Source organism: Mesoplodon bidens (assembly GCF_964165515.1).
Source record: "Mesoplodon bidens genome assembly, chromosome: X".
Taxonomy (NCBI): Eukaryota; Metazoa; Chordata; class Mammalia; order Artiodactyla; family Ziphiidae; genus Mesoplodon; species Mesoplodon bidens.
Window position 1 is genome coordinate 87560 of NC_138163.1, and position 16722 is coordinate 104281.

Genomic DNA, 16722 nt, shown 5'->3' on the forward strand with positions numbered 1-16722 from the left:
GTCACTCCTTCCCTTATGGGGCGCTGGGGTTCAGGGGACGCAGACAACAGGCTCGACTGGGCTTGGAGTTTTGCTTAACGCCCATTCCCAATCCTTCTGAGCACCTGCAGCCAGAAGACAAACCTCGCCAACTGGGTAGTAGGCAGGTTCTGGCCCACTGTTCTGCCACGGTGGCTTATATACGAGGATGCATCAAATAGGCGGGCAGGTCTGCGGCAGCCAGGGTTAGGCAGGGCACCTGTAGGCTTTGCTGCAGGGTTTCAGGGTTTCAAACTGCTCCGAAGGTAAGTGCCAAAGTCTTGGTTTTCCAGACCATAAAAGAAGTAATTTTGATGTTCAAAGCAGCACGGTCTGGTGACATCATTTTCTTCCCAGAGCAAGATGGGGGCCAATTGCCAAGGGATTTAACTGAGTTAAGAGTCCTTAGTGAGTTTGGATGGAGCCACGAGAGGGCTCCCTGAGCCTACGGCCTGCTCCACGGCCAGAGCCTGTAAAGAGCTGCCTTCTTCCTTCTGTGACTTGCAAGGAGTCACAGAGCCTCAGGCAAGAATCCAGGGCTACAGACGGCCAGTTCCCGTAGATGGTGGCTTCCTTATGTGTGGGCCACCTGTGTTTAGCTCACTGATTGCCTGACAAAGGCCAGTGCAGAAAAATTGTACGTCCAAGTGTCAAGAACCTCACCAGATTGAAGAGAGATTGGAATAGTAAATGCAGCTGAAATTTTGTCGGCAGTGAAATGTCATCCAGTTGACCAAAAAACAAAAATCTGTTTCTACAAAACATTTCCAGGGACATACTTACTGCACGAAACAATAGACACTTGAGCAGTGTGACTTGTTTGGAAGTGATTAGGGATTTAAAAAAATATGACTTCACCCTCATTTCCAGGGTGGATGGGATGATGTCTTGCTTTGCTAAAAACTGCTAATGGATGGCTACACGAAGGCATAATGATTCAGGGACACAAAATACAGGTAGTTTTGGAGCTGACGGCAGCATATGCTCCTGAGAAAGGCACCGTAAATCACAGCGATGCCGGCCAAATCTTGTTTTCTGGCAGAGATAATCCACGTGTAATAGAGGGCTATGATTCTGATGGGGTCTGAGGGATTTTTGTGGGTTTTTTTTTTTAACAGAAATGATCCCAGATACCACTCCAACTCAAGTACACATGGCATGTCTGTACACTGTGCAGAGTACACCTTTCTAGAAGATTTGGGAATCAACATAACAGGACAGTGCAGCAATTAATCTCGCATTATTTTCTGTAGCTCCTTTTTGGCTTCGTTTCCTTCCGTCTCCTTTCATTAGGAAATACTTCCAGATCAGGCGTTTTGCCATGCAGAAAGGGGGACCGAAGGGACTCAAGCCTAAATCCACAGGCCCAGGAACGTTGGGAGTTAAGCTTTCCTTGGGGAGGGAGGAGCCCTGAGGCCCAGCACACAGCCTGGCTACAAGGGCATGGTGTGACCCTGGGGACTGTGTCCAGGCCACTTCACCACGCAGCAAGCAGCAGCTGAATCGTGGCCGTTGGGTCCGGGTCGAGACTGATGGCTCCCCTTAGGCCTGGCTTCCCCCTCTCAAGGCCTCCTCCTCGGTCCCCGTTCAAACCACCTTTGTATCCACAACCGTGCAGATTTTTAACAATTCACTATGTTTTTACTATTTCATGTCTGGCATTAATAAAAGTCTTATAAGGAGAGGAATCGTGACCTAAGTGCCCTCTTATTTAAGTGATGACATCTGAAAGACTACGGGACACGTTTTGAAACCTGAATAAGTGGAAATAGACTTCATTGCCATTTTCAAATACAGCTGACTTAACCTGACTCACATGGAATGACCTACATCCGTGTCACTTTGCTGCAAACAGTGGAGCAGGTGGCTGTAAGAAGTACTGCTTCTGCTCAGCCAAACCACATCTTGACATCTGGGTCAGCAGCTAGCTTCGATAATTGGCAGTAAACTTACCGGCTCTGCCAGTTACCACGTATAACACAACCGTTGTCATTACTGACATTAAAAAGCAACAGCGCCCAGCTTGCTTCTCCCCAGAGGGGGTCTCTTGTGCCACCACCTCCCTTTTCCCTATGGCTGAGACTCCCAGTTGCCCTGGCTGCCAGGCCAGCAGCATCTCTAGGCCACGATGTGAGGCAGAGACAACCAGAATAGCAGGGGCTCAGGTCTGGGGAAAACAGGCCCAAAGCAGAAACCCTACAGCCAACGGGAGTCCTGGTGCTGAGAGAGAGGAGGAGAAGCCACGTGAAATTCCTCACCCTGGTCAAGTACGAGGCTGATTACCATGAACGCTTTTTCCTGACACACACTCCAGGCCGAGCCCTTGGCCTAAAGGAGAGCAGGTCGGCCCACTAGGCTAACCTGGAAGCAGGGGCCGGGAAACCTGACCTAAAGGTCTCTGAGCCCCAGGCCCCTCGTGCTCTGGCCCCTTTACTTCACCAGACAGTTCCCTAAGTTTCCAGCTTTCTACTTCTTTATTTTCCTTGATCTTAAATTGCATTTATTGTTATCATTTCCTTATTTTAATTGTCATTTGTTTTTATAAATTTAGTTTTTATTTTCTGCAACTGAGAGAGAGTGGCAGTGGTGCTGGCCGCAGCAGGGGGCCCGATGGGAGACAGCAGAGCTGAGACGCAGGCTCCGCGCCACGGGCACTTCACCGATGGCAGAGGGGGGCTGGAGAGCCTCGGGGACAATCAAGGCTGCCAGGTCACTGGAGCCCCACGAGGATGATGACGAACCTGACCCCACTCTGCCACCGCCGCCTACAGACATCGGTTCCTGGGGGAGCTCCATGGGGAAGGCAGAACAATCCATGGGACGCGTCCCCTCTGCCTTATCACAGCCATTTGGCTTCCATCCAGCACTGTTGTTCTGGTCTTTGTTTCATGGTCAAAACCTCCATTTCAATGAGTTTTATCTTTTGTTTACCTTTGTATAAACAAATGCATCCTAACTGTTTTATATCCGTCTTGAAATTTTAAATCATTTCCATTTTTTTGTTCTTCAACATGAGACTTTTAATTCACTTTCATACTCTATGGTGGTAGAAGTCAGAATAGTGGTTATCTCTATTGGGAAGAGGCAGGAAATAAAAAGTCAATTTGTAAATTATACTGTGTTGTAGAAGGTGATGAGTCGTATGGAAAAGAACAGCAGGAAGAGGATGGGCTGTTGGTGGCCTCAGGAAGAAGTAGGCCGAGAAGACGAGATCTGGGCAGACTCGAAGGAGATGAGAGCACATTCCAGGCAGGGAGAACAGACTGTGCAAAAGCCCTAAGTCAGTAGAAAACCGGGAACGTTGAGGGCACAGGCAAGAGGCCAGCGTGGCTGGCATGGAGTGAGCAAGAGAGCAGAGGAGGTAAGAGAGGCGATGGGGGATTCACAGATTAGAATGTGGGGACTTGCTGGCCATTACAAGGACCTCTGGCTTATATTCTGGGTGAGAATGGAGCCCTGAAGGGAATTAGGCAGGGGAGACGTGATCTGACTTCTATTTTGAAAGGCAGGATCAGCGTAGCCACCAGAGCTGCTGCGTGCTGGCAGGGGAGATGCTCCATCATCACCGTCGTCGCCATGCCCACCGCCACCATCCCCAGCACCAGCATCGCCCTCCCTCCAGCCCACGCTGTCAGAGCTCTCTGGGCTCTGTGCCGGCGGACTCCGTTCACGCACATGCAGGAACAGGGACCGGATCTCCCCCGCACTGGCTTGAAAGAATCCCCTAAACGCAGCCAAAAGTTATGAAACACAGGCTGTGAAGAAACTGGGCCTCGGGTGAGGGAGGACCGTCAGTGACCTCTGGGAGCTGAGACCCCGAAGAGGTGAGCCGTGCAGCTGCCCCAGCTTGCTGTCTACACGGACCGTCCGGACCGAGTCCAGCCGCCTCCCCGGGTCTCGGGGGTGGATCGCAGAGCGCACGCAGCCGGAGTTGGCGGGTGGAGGACTGGAGAGGACACAGCGGCACAGGGACAGAACCGTGCCCAAGGGCGGAGGGTCCACTAGCGGAAACTCGGAACTCGGGTGACATCATATACAGTACTCAGACGGATCTTGTCTCAATCGTGTGGAAAACTAAAAGCTGCTCTGCCCCCACCCAGAAAGTCTCAAGGCAAGACTCAAAAGGACCAAACTGTTTCCCAGGAAGTTAACAATATTAGATTTTTTGAAGTTCTGGAATATACCTAGGAAGAAAAGTACCCAGCACCCAAGGAAAAGGGTATGCTAAGATTCAGAAAAATCCAACCCATTAGGAGGAGACAGATCAATTGATAAAAGACATCCCAATTGGAAAGGAAGAAGTAAAACTTTATCTGCAGACAACATGATTGTCTATGTAGAAAACCGAATGCAATCTACACGAGTGAGGAGAACTAGTCAGTGAGTTTAGCAAGATCACAGGATAAAAGATATCAGAGGAGCTAACTCCACCTGCCCAAACGCTCAACTAATTGTTCTTGTCCCAGCACTTTTCTGCACTGATCTGAAACAAGTCCAGTCAGCCACAACATTGTTCTTTTACTGTGCCTAGGGTTTTTCTCTTCTTGTGCAAACTAAGTTTTTAATTTTAGTAGGAAACCAAGCCGATTGTGACAAGGATGTTGGGAAACCAGAAATCCGGTAGTAGGTGTATTTTCTGAAGAGAAACTGTGAGTCTTTCCTTTTTTAAAGACAGTCTGTTTCCTCTCCCTCTCTCTCCCGCTCTTTTTTTTTTTTTTTCCATGCCGCGTGGCTTACAGGATCTTAGTTCCCCAACCAGGGATGGAACCCGTGCCCCTTGCAGTGGAAGCACGGAGTCCTAAGCACTGGACTGTCAGGGAATTCCCTGTGATCAAGAGTCTCAAAAAAGAAATAGAAAAGTAAACATTTAGATCAATATTTCCAACTTTTGGAATATACTTTCAGGAAATAATCATTCATGGAAAGAATTACATACATGAATTCCACTGAATCGTTAACCATAGTAATGAAAAAATTGAAAACAACTTAAATGTTCAATGATTACATTATGGTGCATCTTATATACCTCCACTCAATAACATATTTTTGAAGAGTTTTTAGAATGTGGAAAAGCTAGTATGTTAAATGAAAAAAAGTCAGGAAAAAATTTAATGCTAACCTTAATGACTTCTACATTGCATACCGTTATACATTTACTGTGCAAGTGCAACTAAAAAAATCGTTCTAGAACGTTGACAGTATTTAGTGCTGGACATCGGGCTTTTCATTTTCCTAAACTGTCTTCAATTACCTTGTACTACTGGAATATCTGAATTCCAGAACCTTCCCTCCAACACGAGGACAAAGATAAAAAATCCAGAAATGCATTAGCTGAGAAGAAACTGTGACACAAAACAGTGGCCTAGTTTTATTTTCTGCAGTAATACACATTGAAGCATCCCACTCCTCGAGCCGCAGGGAAACAAAACAAGTGAACCAAGAGATACCAAGGGCCAGTACTGGCAAAAAATTAAACCCAAATAACAAAGTGGTGATTACTCAAGTTTGAATTCCCTAAGCCTTGCCTAGTAGGGGACACAAGGTTAGGCCTCAGCCCCCTTTCCTTCGCGTAGCCTTTAGGGAGGCGAGGGCCCAAGGTGCTGAATATTCCGAATCACCAGGGAAAGCTGATCGAGGGAGGAGCTGATGGAAATCTGGAAGAGCTCAAGGTCTTCAGCAGTCCACGTACTACAAGTGAGGGGAAAGGAAAATCAGGTTAAAGGGGAGATCGCTCATGTAGGTCCAGGGCACCAGCCCCCAGGCCCCTCCGTATACCAAGCCCGTCAGCGCCCCCATCGCAGCACTCTTAAGACAGAGATCAGATCCCAGCACCTGCCACCGACCCCACCCCACCCCACCCCCGCCCACGGCAGACTCTTCTAGAACTCACATATCTAGGGCATTGCCATTCACTCTATATTCCTTCCGAATCATGCCTTGGTCACGCTGGGCATCTGGGGTCAGAGCTCTGCGGGCCATGTGTGCCTCCAGCGGGGATCGGAAGAGCACTATGAGCTTGCTGGGGGAGACGTGGTTAAGGCACCATCCGCCACTGAATTTGCTGGTATCTCGGGCTTGCCCACACCTCAGAGGCCCGTTTTTGCCCCAGGATGAGACCGCCCGGAGCTGCCTCCCTAACCCTTCGGTCCTTCCCCACCCCCCAGGCTCCTCAGGCATTGACAATCCCCTTTCCTGCAGGGCTGCCCGCCCCTGCTGCCCCTGACTGCGCCCTGCGCTCCCCTCCGTCCCCTCCACAGGCGGCCGCCATGTACCCTGCCACCGCACCGCTGCCCCAGCCCAGGGAGGCTCCACGGAAAGGATACAACACCAGCCGTCTGCTTCCAGGCCCTACAGCCGCGAACGCTGCATCTCCACCAGCTCTTAGGGCACGTGGTGCCCGCCCACCCTGGGGACCTGCAGCAGCCGCTCCCGTCGCTGCTCCTCCTCTGCCAGGCCCACGGGGGGCTTCCGGGCGCCGAGGACCACCCTCGCCTTCAGGGCTACCCGACCGACTCTGGTAACCAGGAGTTCCGGAGCTCTGCTGGCCAACTCGGCCCCCTGCACCTACCGCGCCGCCATCCCCCGGGGCCTGCATGGCCGCTGTGCGTCCCTCTAAGAGCAGAGGAGAGCCTGAGCGCCTCACGAGGCCACGCCCCTTCTGCCCAAGGACGCCCAGGGCGCCTGCGCACACACCCCTGAGGTCGCCTCCCGGCACCCGATTGGCTGCCGCCCTGACCCCCACGGGCCGCCCCGGAGACCCCGTTGGGCTGCACGGACTCGGTTCTGCCGTGAAGCCCCGCTCCTTTCGCGCGCCCCGGATGCGCCTGCGCAGACTGGCCCCCCCGGCGGGGCCTGGGCGGCGTGGAGCGGGTGCCGAGTGCCCACGGAGTCACCACCGAGACAGGAATGACGCCTTTCCACTCCCAAGGCCTTGAACCGTCTCCCAAACCATCTGCCCCAGGCAATAAGGGCCACCCACCCACCCCCATAGCCCCCCGACCCTCCCCCCGGTAAAGCCCAGAGTAAACCACAAACAGCAGGGGAAGCGTAGGACCTCCAAGCAGCGGGGTCTCCGCTGAGTGGGGAGGTCAGGGCTGGTGGGTGTCTCCACTGACCCCATCATGGAGGCGCCACCCGCATGACCTCGTCCAGACCCTATTACCTCCCAAAGGCCCGCCTCCAAAGTCCATCCCATGGGGGGGTTAGGGCTTCCATGGGTGAACCGGGGGAGGGGAGGGGGAGGGGCAGGGACTGGACGCTCCGGCCATAGGCCAGCACTGCTCAGCTAACCCGGGCTAGGTTCCCGTGAGTATTCTTAGCGGGGCGCCACTGACTTACCTGACCGAACACAGAAACAGCATCTTTCCTGACGGAGAGATGATCCACCTCAGCTGTCCTGAGAGATGCGCCAGCCAAGGCCTCACAGGTCCCCCAGCTGCGGGCCGGGACGCAAACGGGGAAACGAAGATTCTGTGGGTTAACGCCAGTCAACCCCAAGCGCCCTGAGGACGCGCCTGGAATCAAAGGAGCTGTGGCGGTGACACCCGCTGTGGTGATGGATGCTAATTCTACTTTCACTCCACCTCCTCTCGGGTGCCCCTCCCCCTCCTCGTGCTCCCTGCTGTCCTTGCCAGTGGTGTGGACCCTCCTGCCCCTGGGCCGGCCCGGTCCCTCGCGTCCCAGGGCCAGGAGGTGACACGGGCCGGTCTGGCTTCCTCTCGGCTGTTTCCAGGCCACTCCTCCACCTGCTGGGCTGGTTACCGTCCTTCCGCAGCCCTGCCCTCGGCCCCAGAGGCTGCCCCGAGGTGGACGCTCACTCAGTAGGCGCCCTCGCCCGGGCGGCCAGTGCTGCACTGGTGAAGCTTTAACAACGGCTCTCCAGATGCAGCAGGGGCGCTGCATCTGCTGATCTCCACGCTGTACCCACTCCCACCACAGCCGACTGACTGCAGGCCGCCAACACGACGTCACTGAGTGCCTGGCCGCAAAGACACGCTCCTGCTCGGCTGTCGCCAGCAGGTCCAAGGTGGCCCAGCACACCCCCAGGGCCGCACCGTGCGTCCCAGCACACACGGACACTCTGCTAGTACTCACACGGAAACCGTGTCACTGTGACTCACAGGAAGAGCACCCAGAAGCAGACTTCCATCTCGCTTTGCCCCCCACATCACACGTGAGGGCAACTAGCTGGCCACGCCTGGACCTCGCCCAGGACGCTAGTTCCAAAGGGGCCGGGGAAACGCAGCTCTCATTTCTCCAGCGCGTGTGGTAGAAGAGGCCTCACCGGACCGAGGTTGGAGTACGTGGCAAGGGGCCAAGCCACGGAACCCACCAGAGTCCTCCCTCTGGCTACTCGACATCTGCACCTGTGCTTTCTTTTTTAAGTATTTTTTCAGTTTGTTTGTTTATTTCTTTATTGGCTGCGTTGGGTCTTCGTTGCTGTGCGTGGGCTCAGTGGTTGTGGCTCACGGGCTGTAGCACGCAGGCTCAGTAGTGGTGGCGCACGGGCTTAGTTGCTCCGCGGCATGTGGGACTTAGTTGCGGCGTGCAGACTCCTTAGTTGTGGCATACGAACTCCTCAGTTGCGGCATATGGGATCCAGTTCCCCGACCAGGGATGGAACTGCATTGGGAACTCGCAGTCTTACCCACTGGACCACCAGGGAAGTACCCCCAATGAGTTAGTTTTTCTTGTTGTTTTTTAATGCATTTATTTATTTATTTGGTTGTGCTGGGTCTTAGTTGTGGCTCGCGGGTTCCTTGACTGTGGCAGGCGGGCTCTGTAGTTGTGGCACGTGGGCTCCTTAGTGGTGGCAGGCAGGCTCCTTAGTTGCAGCTCACAGGCTTCTTAGTTGTGGCATGCGAACTCTTAGTTGTGGCATGCACATGGGATCTTGTTCCCTGACCAGGGATCGAACCCAGGCCCCCTGCATTGGGAGCATGGAGTCTTAACCACTGCACCATCAGGGAAGTCCCCCAATCAGTTTTATCAGTAATAAAGCTGGTATTTAGGTTGAAAAACATGTCAAGGGAGATGTGTCAAAGGCTGCAGATGGTAAACTAGACCTATTTGAAAGGAGTGGAAAAGGACAGGCGGCAGGTGTGAGTGGATGGTGTCAGTGAACTCCTTGCAGAGGAAATGATTCGCGTGGTCCAATTTGTAAAGCCACATACTTTTTTCGGGAGAAAGCAGAGAGTACAGAAGTGATTACAATTCACACCAGACTAACATATAAACACGAGGAAAGGAGAGCAGGCCAGCTTCTCTGAATAATGGGCAGTAGGGAGCCGGACTAGGGAGGCCGAGCCGTGGTCTTGTACAAAAGCCAGGTGGGAATTAACGCCTCACAGTCACTTACGGAAGACTCAATGAGCTCTCTGTCCCACGTTTCCCTGTGGGAGTTGCAAAGCGGGAGCCGTGAGCAGACATTCTCATAGTTTTTTAGTTTTAGGTTTAGCAAATAGGTTTTAATCATCATCACTGGGGGAAAAAAAAAACCATCAGTGCAGAATTGGACTCACGTGGGTAGGTAGTGAGTAGGCGTGGACACTGGTTGGACATGTGCGGGAAAAGCCCAGAGAACGTACTGAGCAAGGGTCTAGCTTGTTGGCTTCTGCTGTCGTCCATATCACAAGAGGAAACTCATGAATTAACCAGCCCCACCTGAGGGTCTGAAACAAGGGCAGAAGGAGGGTCAGTGGGACGTCTAGGGGGCTCTGACTCCCGCCTCCGCGAAAAATACCTGATGGACAGCCTCATACATACCCACTAAGGGGACCAGTGGCAAGTTCCCAGGAGCAGAATTGCTGGGCTTTAGGGATGGGCAGACGTCACTGGATTCAGTCATGCCACGCTGCTCTCTGCTATGGCTGTACCCGTCTCCACTCCTACTATAGCCTTGCGACCTTTGGGGATTTCCTTTTCTGTAACTAGCCTATTCATATCGTTCGGCCATTTCCAAAAAAATTGGAATTGCTCTTATCTTCTTGATGACCAGCAGGATATGTTAAAAATATATTCTTTTTTTTAATGAATTAATTTATTTTTGGCTGCGTTGGGTCTTCGTTGCTGCGCACGGGCTTTCTCTAGTTGCGGCGAGCGGGGGCTACTCTTCATTGTGGTGTGCGGGCTTCTCACTGTGGTGGTTTCTCCTGTTGCGGAGCACGGGCCCTAGGCACAAGGGCTTCAGTAGTTGTGGCTCGCGGGCTTCAGTAGTTGTGACACGCAGGCTCAGTAGTTGTGGCGCACGGGCTTAGTTGCTCCGCGGCACGTGGGATCTTCCGGACCAGGGCTCGAACCCGTGTCCCCTGCATTGGCTGGCGGATTCTTAACCACTGCGCCACCAGGGAAGCCCCCAAATCTCTTCTTAATACTTGAGTCTTCGCTCCTTTGTGGTATCCTTTTCCTAATATATACTCATAGTTCCTGGGCCTGGGTTTAATATTTCTGATCCTTCATCCTCATATATATCTGAGGATGTCAGATAACACCCAGTAACTGATACTGTGGGGCACCTTGGAAAGATTGAATATGGAATTATTTCTGTCCACTGTGGGAGGAGAAGGAGACAAAGCTGTAGATGCTGTGTTAACAGGATGTCCAGTATCACATGCAATAGATGTATGTTTCTTTTCAAATGTATTGCAAATTGTTTGCCAAAAAGAATTACATCAATTCACACTGTCACCAATATAGTCTACCCATTGACTACAACCTAGTCAGCACTGGCTGTTCATTTTAGTACATCTAATTTACTAGTTATAAAATGGTATTCACTTGCTATTTTAATTATCATTTTATAAGTAACTTGTGGGATTGAATATTTTGCCATATGTACTACTTTTCTTTCCTCTGCTAACAAATTTTCTATTTGTTTGCTTTCCTAATTTTTGTCTATGTGTAATCTTGCTTTGTGATGGAAATCTTCAAACGTTAAATTTTCGTGAGTAAAAGAAAAAAATCCCGGGTCTTCCAAGCCATGAACATGATACATTTCTCCATTAATATAGGTTTTAAGTTCTCTTGTTAATAGGTTTTAGTTTTCACTGTAAATGTTTTGCACGTGTTTTATTAAATGCATCACTAAGTATTTCATGTTTTAGGATACTATTATAAATTATAGTGACTTTTAAATTTCACGTTTCTTTCTTTGTAGATTGCTTAGGATTTTCTACAGACACAAACATGTCATCTCTGAATAAAGATAAAGATAATTTTTCCAATCTGTATAACTTTTATTTTTCTTTCTTGTCTAGTGCACTGCCTAGGATTTCCAGGACAATACTTAAAAGTGGTGAACATCCATGCCTTACTCTCAAGTTCAGGGGTGGGGAAGTATATTTTCCTCCATTATCATTTTAGCTGTAGGATTTTTGTAGATTGCCTTTATCAGATTAAGAAAGTTTCTTTCTAGTCCTAGTTTTCTGAGAGTTTTTATCATAGTGGTTGTTGAATGTTGTCAAATGCTTTTTCTGCATCTATTGAAATGATCACATGGTTTTTCTCCTTTATTTTGTTAATATGATGAATAACTCTTGATTGATTTTTCAATGCAAAACCAGTCTTTCATTCTTTGGATAAATCTCACTTGGTCGTAATGTATCGTCCTCTTTATATATTGCTGGATTAAACTTGCTCATATTTAACTAAGTTTTTTGTGTGTAAGTTACTGAAGGATATTGGTCTATGGTTTTCTTTTCGTGCAATGTCTTCATCTGGTTTGGGTATTTTGTAATGCTGGCCTCATAAAATGACTTGAGAAGTGTTTCCCCTCCTCTACTTTGGTAATATTGGTAATATTTCTTCTCTAAGTATTTCATAGTATTCACTAGTAAAGTCATATGGGCCTGGAGTTTTCTGTTCCATTTCTTTCATAGATTTAGGGATATTCAGGTTTCCCACTTCTTCTTGAGTTAGTTTTGGTGATTTGTGTCATTCAAGGAATTTGTCCATCTCATCTAAATTGGCAAATTTATTCACAAACATTTTCCCTAACATTCCCTGGTTACAGTTTTTTATCAGTTTTATTGGTATTTTCAAAAGCTTTCTGTTTCATGGATTTTTCTCTATCATTTATTTGCTCATTTTACATTTTATTCATATCTGCTCTTATCTTCATTATTTCTTTCCTACTGCTTATTTAGGTGCAATTAATCAAAATTTGCTCTTCTATGTCTGATTTTCTGCAGTATCGTTCTGTTACTTAAGATAAGTTTCCTCTTGATTGCTACTTTACTTCTTTCTTTTCTGTGAGTTTTGTTTCATACATTTTGAAGCTCTGTTATTATGACTTCTTCATGAAATAACCCCTTTATCATTAGCAAATGTCCTCCATCCCATCATATTCCTTATCGTAAGGTCTACTCTGCCTGCTATTAATAGAGCTACTCAAACTCTCTTATTATTCGAGTTTGCACGGTATGTCTTCATCCATCGTTTTACTGTTACCAGACCTATATCTTTATGTTTAAAGTGGGTTTCTTATGCTTAGCATATGTTTTGTTTTGCCTTTTTATCCACTTTGACACTCTCTGCTTTTTTTAATTTAATAAATGTTTTATTGACATATAAGTACACAGATCACTACTTTAAATGATGAACATTTAGAAAGAAAATGCACCCCATGTAACCATAAAGAAATTAATATCCCTAGACCCTCTCAAAAAACTCCCATCTACTCTTTTTTTTTATTTTTTGCTTTATAACAAATTTAATCAGTTATACATATACATATGTTCCCATATCCCCTCCCTTTTGCGTCTCCCTCCCACCCTCCCTATCCCACCCCTCCAGGCGGTCACAAAGCACCGAGCTGATCTCCCTGTGCTATGCGGCTGCTTCCCACTAGCTATCTACCTTACGTTTGGTAGTGTATATATGTCCATGCCGCTCTTTCACTTTGTCACAGCTTACCCTTCCCCCTCCCCATATCCTCAAGTCCATTCTCTAGTAGGTCTGTGTCTGTATTCCTGTCTTACCCCTATGTTCTTCATGACATTTTTTTTTCTTAAATTCCGTATATATGTGTCAGCATACAGTATTTGTCTTTCTCTTTCTGACTTACTTCACTCTGTATGACAGACTCTAGGTCCATCCACCTCATTACAAATAGCTCAATTTCGTTTCTTTTTATGGCTGAGTAATATTCCGTTGTATATATGTACCACATCTTCTTTACCCATTCATCCGATGATGGACACTTAGGTTGTTTCCATCTCCGGGCTATTGTAAATAGGGCTGCTATGAACATTTTGGTACATGTCTCTTTTTGAATTATGGTTTTCTCGGGGTATATGCCCAGTAGTGGGATTGCTGGGTCATATGGTAGTTCTATTTTTAGTTTTTTAAGGAACCTCCATACCGTTCTCCATAGTGGCTGTACCAATTCACATTCCCACCAGCAGTGCAAGAGTGTTCCTTTTTTTCCACACCCTCTCCAGCATTTATTGTTTGATGATGGCCATTCTGACTGGTGTGAGATGATATCTCATTGTAGTTTTGATTTGCATTTCTCTAATGAGTAAAGATGTTGAGCATCCTTTCATGTACTTTGACACTCTCTGCTTTTTAACTGAAGCATTTTCTTAACTGAAGACCATTTACCATTAATGTAGCTAGTGATATGGCTCAGTTTAAATGTACCATCCTGTACTTTATTTTCTGTTTGTCCCATGTGTTCTATGTTCCTCGTTCTATCTTTTCATGACTTCTTTTAGGTTGAATAATTTTTAGAATTCCATTTTATCCTCACTATATCTTCTTTTAGAGCTAGGGTTTCTGATACGCATTTTACCTTATTATTGACTACCTTCAACTGGTTTAAAATCATTCCACGTATCATGTAAGAACATTACAACAATATACTTCCAATTACCCACTCATGTCCTTTGTACTATTGTTGTCATACATTTCATGTCTACATTGGTTATAAACCGCACACTATGCTGTTAATATTTTTGCTTAAACAGTTTACTATGATTGAAAGAGATATTAAAATGAGAAAAATTTATATTTACCTACATATTTTCCATTTCTGGAACTCGTCATTCATTCACGTAGATCCAAATTCCCATCTGGTGTCATCCTTCCTTGAGGAGAACTCTCTTTAACATTTCTTGTAGTGCAGGTTTTCTGCTGACAATAATTCAGCTTTTATATGTCTGAAAGAAGTCTTTAATTTGCTTTCTTCTCTATTGTGGCAAAATTGACACACCATAAAATAAACCATTTTAAAGTAAACAATTTAGTGGCATTTAGTACATTCACATGTAAAAGGATTGCCAAGTACTGAGAAGAAGAGCAGCTGGAGAAGTTAGCCTTGGATAGAAGGGCAGAGCCCTCTTCCGCCAAGGCAGGAAATAGGCAAGGATGCTTGCTGCTGTAGGTAGGTCTGAAGATGTGACATGGGACAAGATGCTGACGAACGAAACTCTTGTCTGATGATCAGAGAGGAAAGGAGAGGGCATATCACAGAGGGTCTGCTAGCCCATGAGGAGGACTTTGGCTTTGACTCTGAGTGAGATGGGAGGCACTGAAAGGTTCAGCGCAAGAGAAGGAGAGACCTGATCTTGATCTCATCACTGGTCCTGAGTAGGGGTTCTGTTGGGTTGGTGATGGGACAATTTCAGGTAATTACAAGGCGCAGGGCCACTTACTCAGGTAGAAGTTTCTGAGGGACTGACTTTGATATTCTCATAGGCTGTGCGTGCACTGTGACTTCAAGGTCTGTGCACCTCCTCTTGGTGTGAGGGCTGGTGGGGTTTCCATTCTCCTGGCCTCTACTTTACCGCTGGTCTCCTGAGCCTAATTTCATTCTTCCAATTCTGAGTTTTATTCCCTTAAGCCTGAAACCTGCCTTCTTTGTCTCTGTCCCTCACCACCACTCCCTTTTGTAAATTGAAACTCCAAACTTAAAACCCTCATCTGACTCTGAGCTGGACTCTACAGGTGCAAGTTTCTGGGCGTGGTTTCATGCAGCTGGGGAATGGGACACAGGAGTTGAGGCATTTGCCCTTCACCGTCTTTCTGCTGGTCTACACAGTGGCCGTGGCTGGGAACTTCTGACTCCACACTCCCATGTATTTCTTCCTGGCCAACCTCTCGCTGCTGGATACTGCCTATATCTCCAACACGGTGCCTCAGGTTCTAGTTCATCTGCTGGCACCAGTGCGGGTCATGCCTTGTCATGCTTGTCTTACCCAGATATTCTTTCTCTACTTCCTGGCTCCCTGGGAGTGCTTCCCGCTCACAGCCATGGCCTATGACCACTACACAGCCATCTGCCAGCCACTGCACTACCTAGTCCTCGTGGGCCAAAGGACTCGGACAGGACTGGCTTCAATCTCCTGCCTGCTTGCTTTGGCCAATGCACTCACCCACACCATTCTTGCAGCTCTCCTCAAGCGCTGTGGACCCCGCCTTATCACCCACTTCTTTTGTGACCTCCCTCCACTGCTCAGACTCTCTTGCTCCACCACGTGGGCCAATGAACTTGCCCTGTTCTTCAGTTTTCTGGTGGCTCTTGCACCTTGTGCCCTGGTTGTGATCTCCTATATACATGTTGTCGCTGCGGTTTTCAGGATTCACTCTGCCGAGGGCCGAAGAAAAGCCTTTTCTGCCCGTGGCGCTCACATCACCATGGTCTGCATTTTCTGCATCACTCCAGTCCTCTGCTGCATCCTTCCCAGCTCTGCACACTCTGGCTTGAGAGACCGGGTTCTTTCTGTGCTGTATGTGGTCCCCGCTCCTATGCTCAACCCCATCGTCTACGGCATATGCGAAACAAGGCCACACTCCTCCACAGTGCGGCTGGCACATACCTGATGCTTTGGGAGTGAATCCAACTACATAGGATTCTGAAATTTAGCGTAGATGGTCCATTTGGTGAATCTTATTTTGTGTGCCAGGCTTTCCTCCATTCCAGCAAAGATCAAATATTTCTGTTGCATTTTTTTATTCTAAAACATTGTTTTTTTTTGTATTTATAGAAATAAAACATGGTCATCGGATAAGTTGTGCAGTTACAGAAGCTCATAAAATGACACACAAAAAATACCCTTCACAATCTCACCGCCTACAGAGAACCACTGTGAACATTTTCATGGTTTCCTTCAGGTTTCTTTTTGAACTACCAATGTATGTGCATGTGCATTTAAAGCAGGGAAACAAAACTGGAATCACTGTGTATTTACAGTTCTGGACGCTTAGAGATTTTTTATTTTTTTCAACTACAATATATGCTTATTATAAAATCATTTAGGTAGTCATTTCTCCAAAGAAGACATGCAGATGGCCAACAGGCCCATGAAAAGATGCTCAATATCGCTAATTACTAGAGAAATGCAAATCAAAACTACAATGAGGTATCACCTCACACCAGTCAGAATGGCCATCATTAAAAAGTCTACAAATAATAGGGACTTCCCCAGTGGCGCAGTGGTTGAGAATCCACCTGCCAATGCAGGGGACACAGGTTCAATCACTGGTCTGGAAAGATCCCACATGCCACAGAGCAACCAAGCCCGTGAACCACAACTACTGAGCCCGCGTGCCACAACTACTGAAGCCTGTGCGCCTAAAGCCCGTGCTCCACAACAAGAGAAGCCACCGCAATGAGACGCCCGCGCACCGCAACGAAGAGTAGCCCCCAACAGCCGCAACTAGAGAAAGCCCACGCACAGCCATGGAGACCCAACGCAGCAAAAA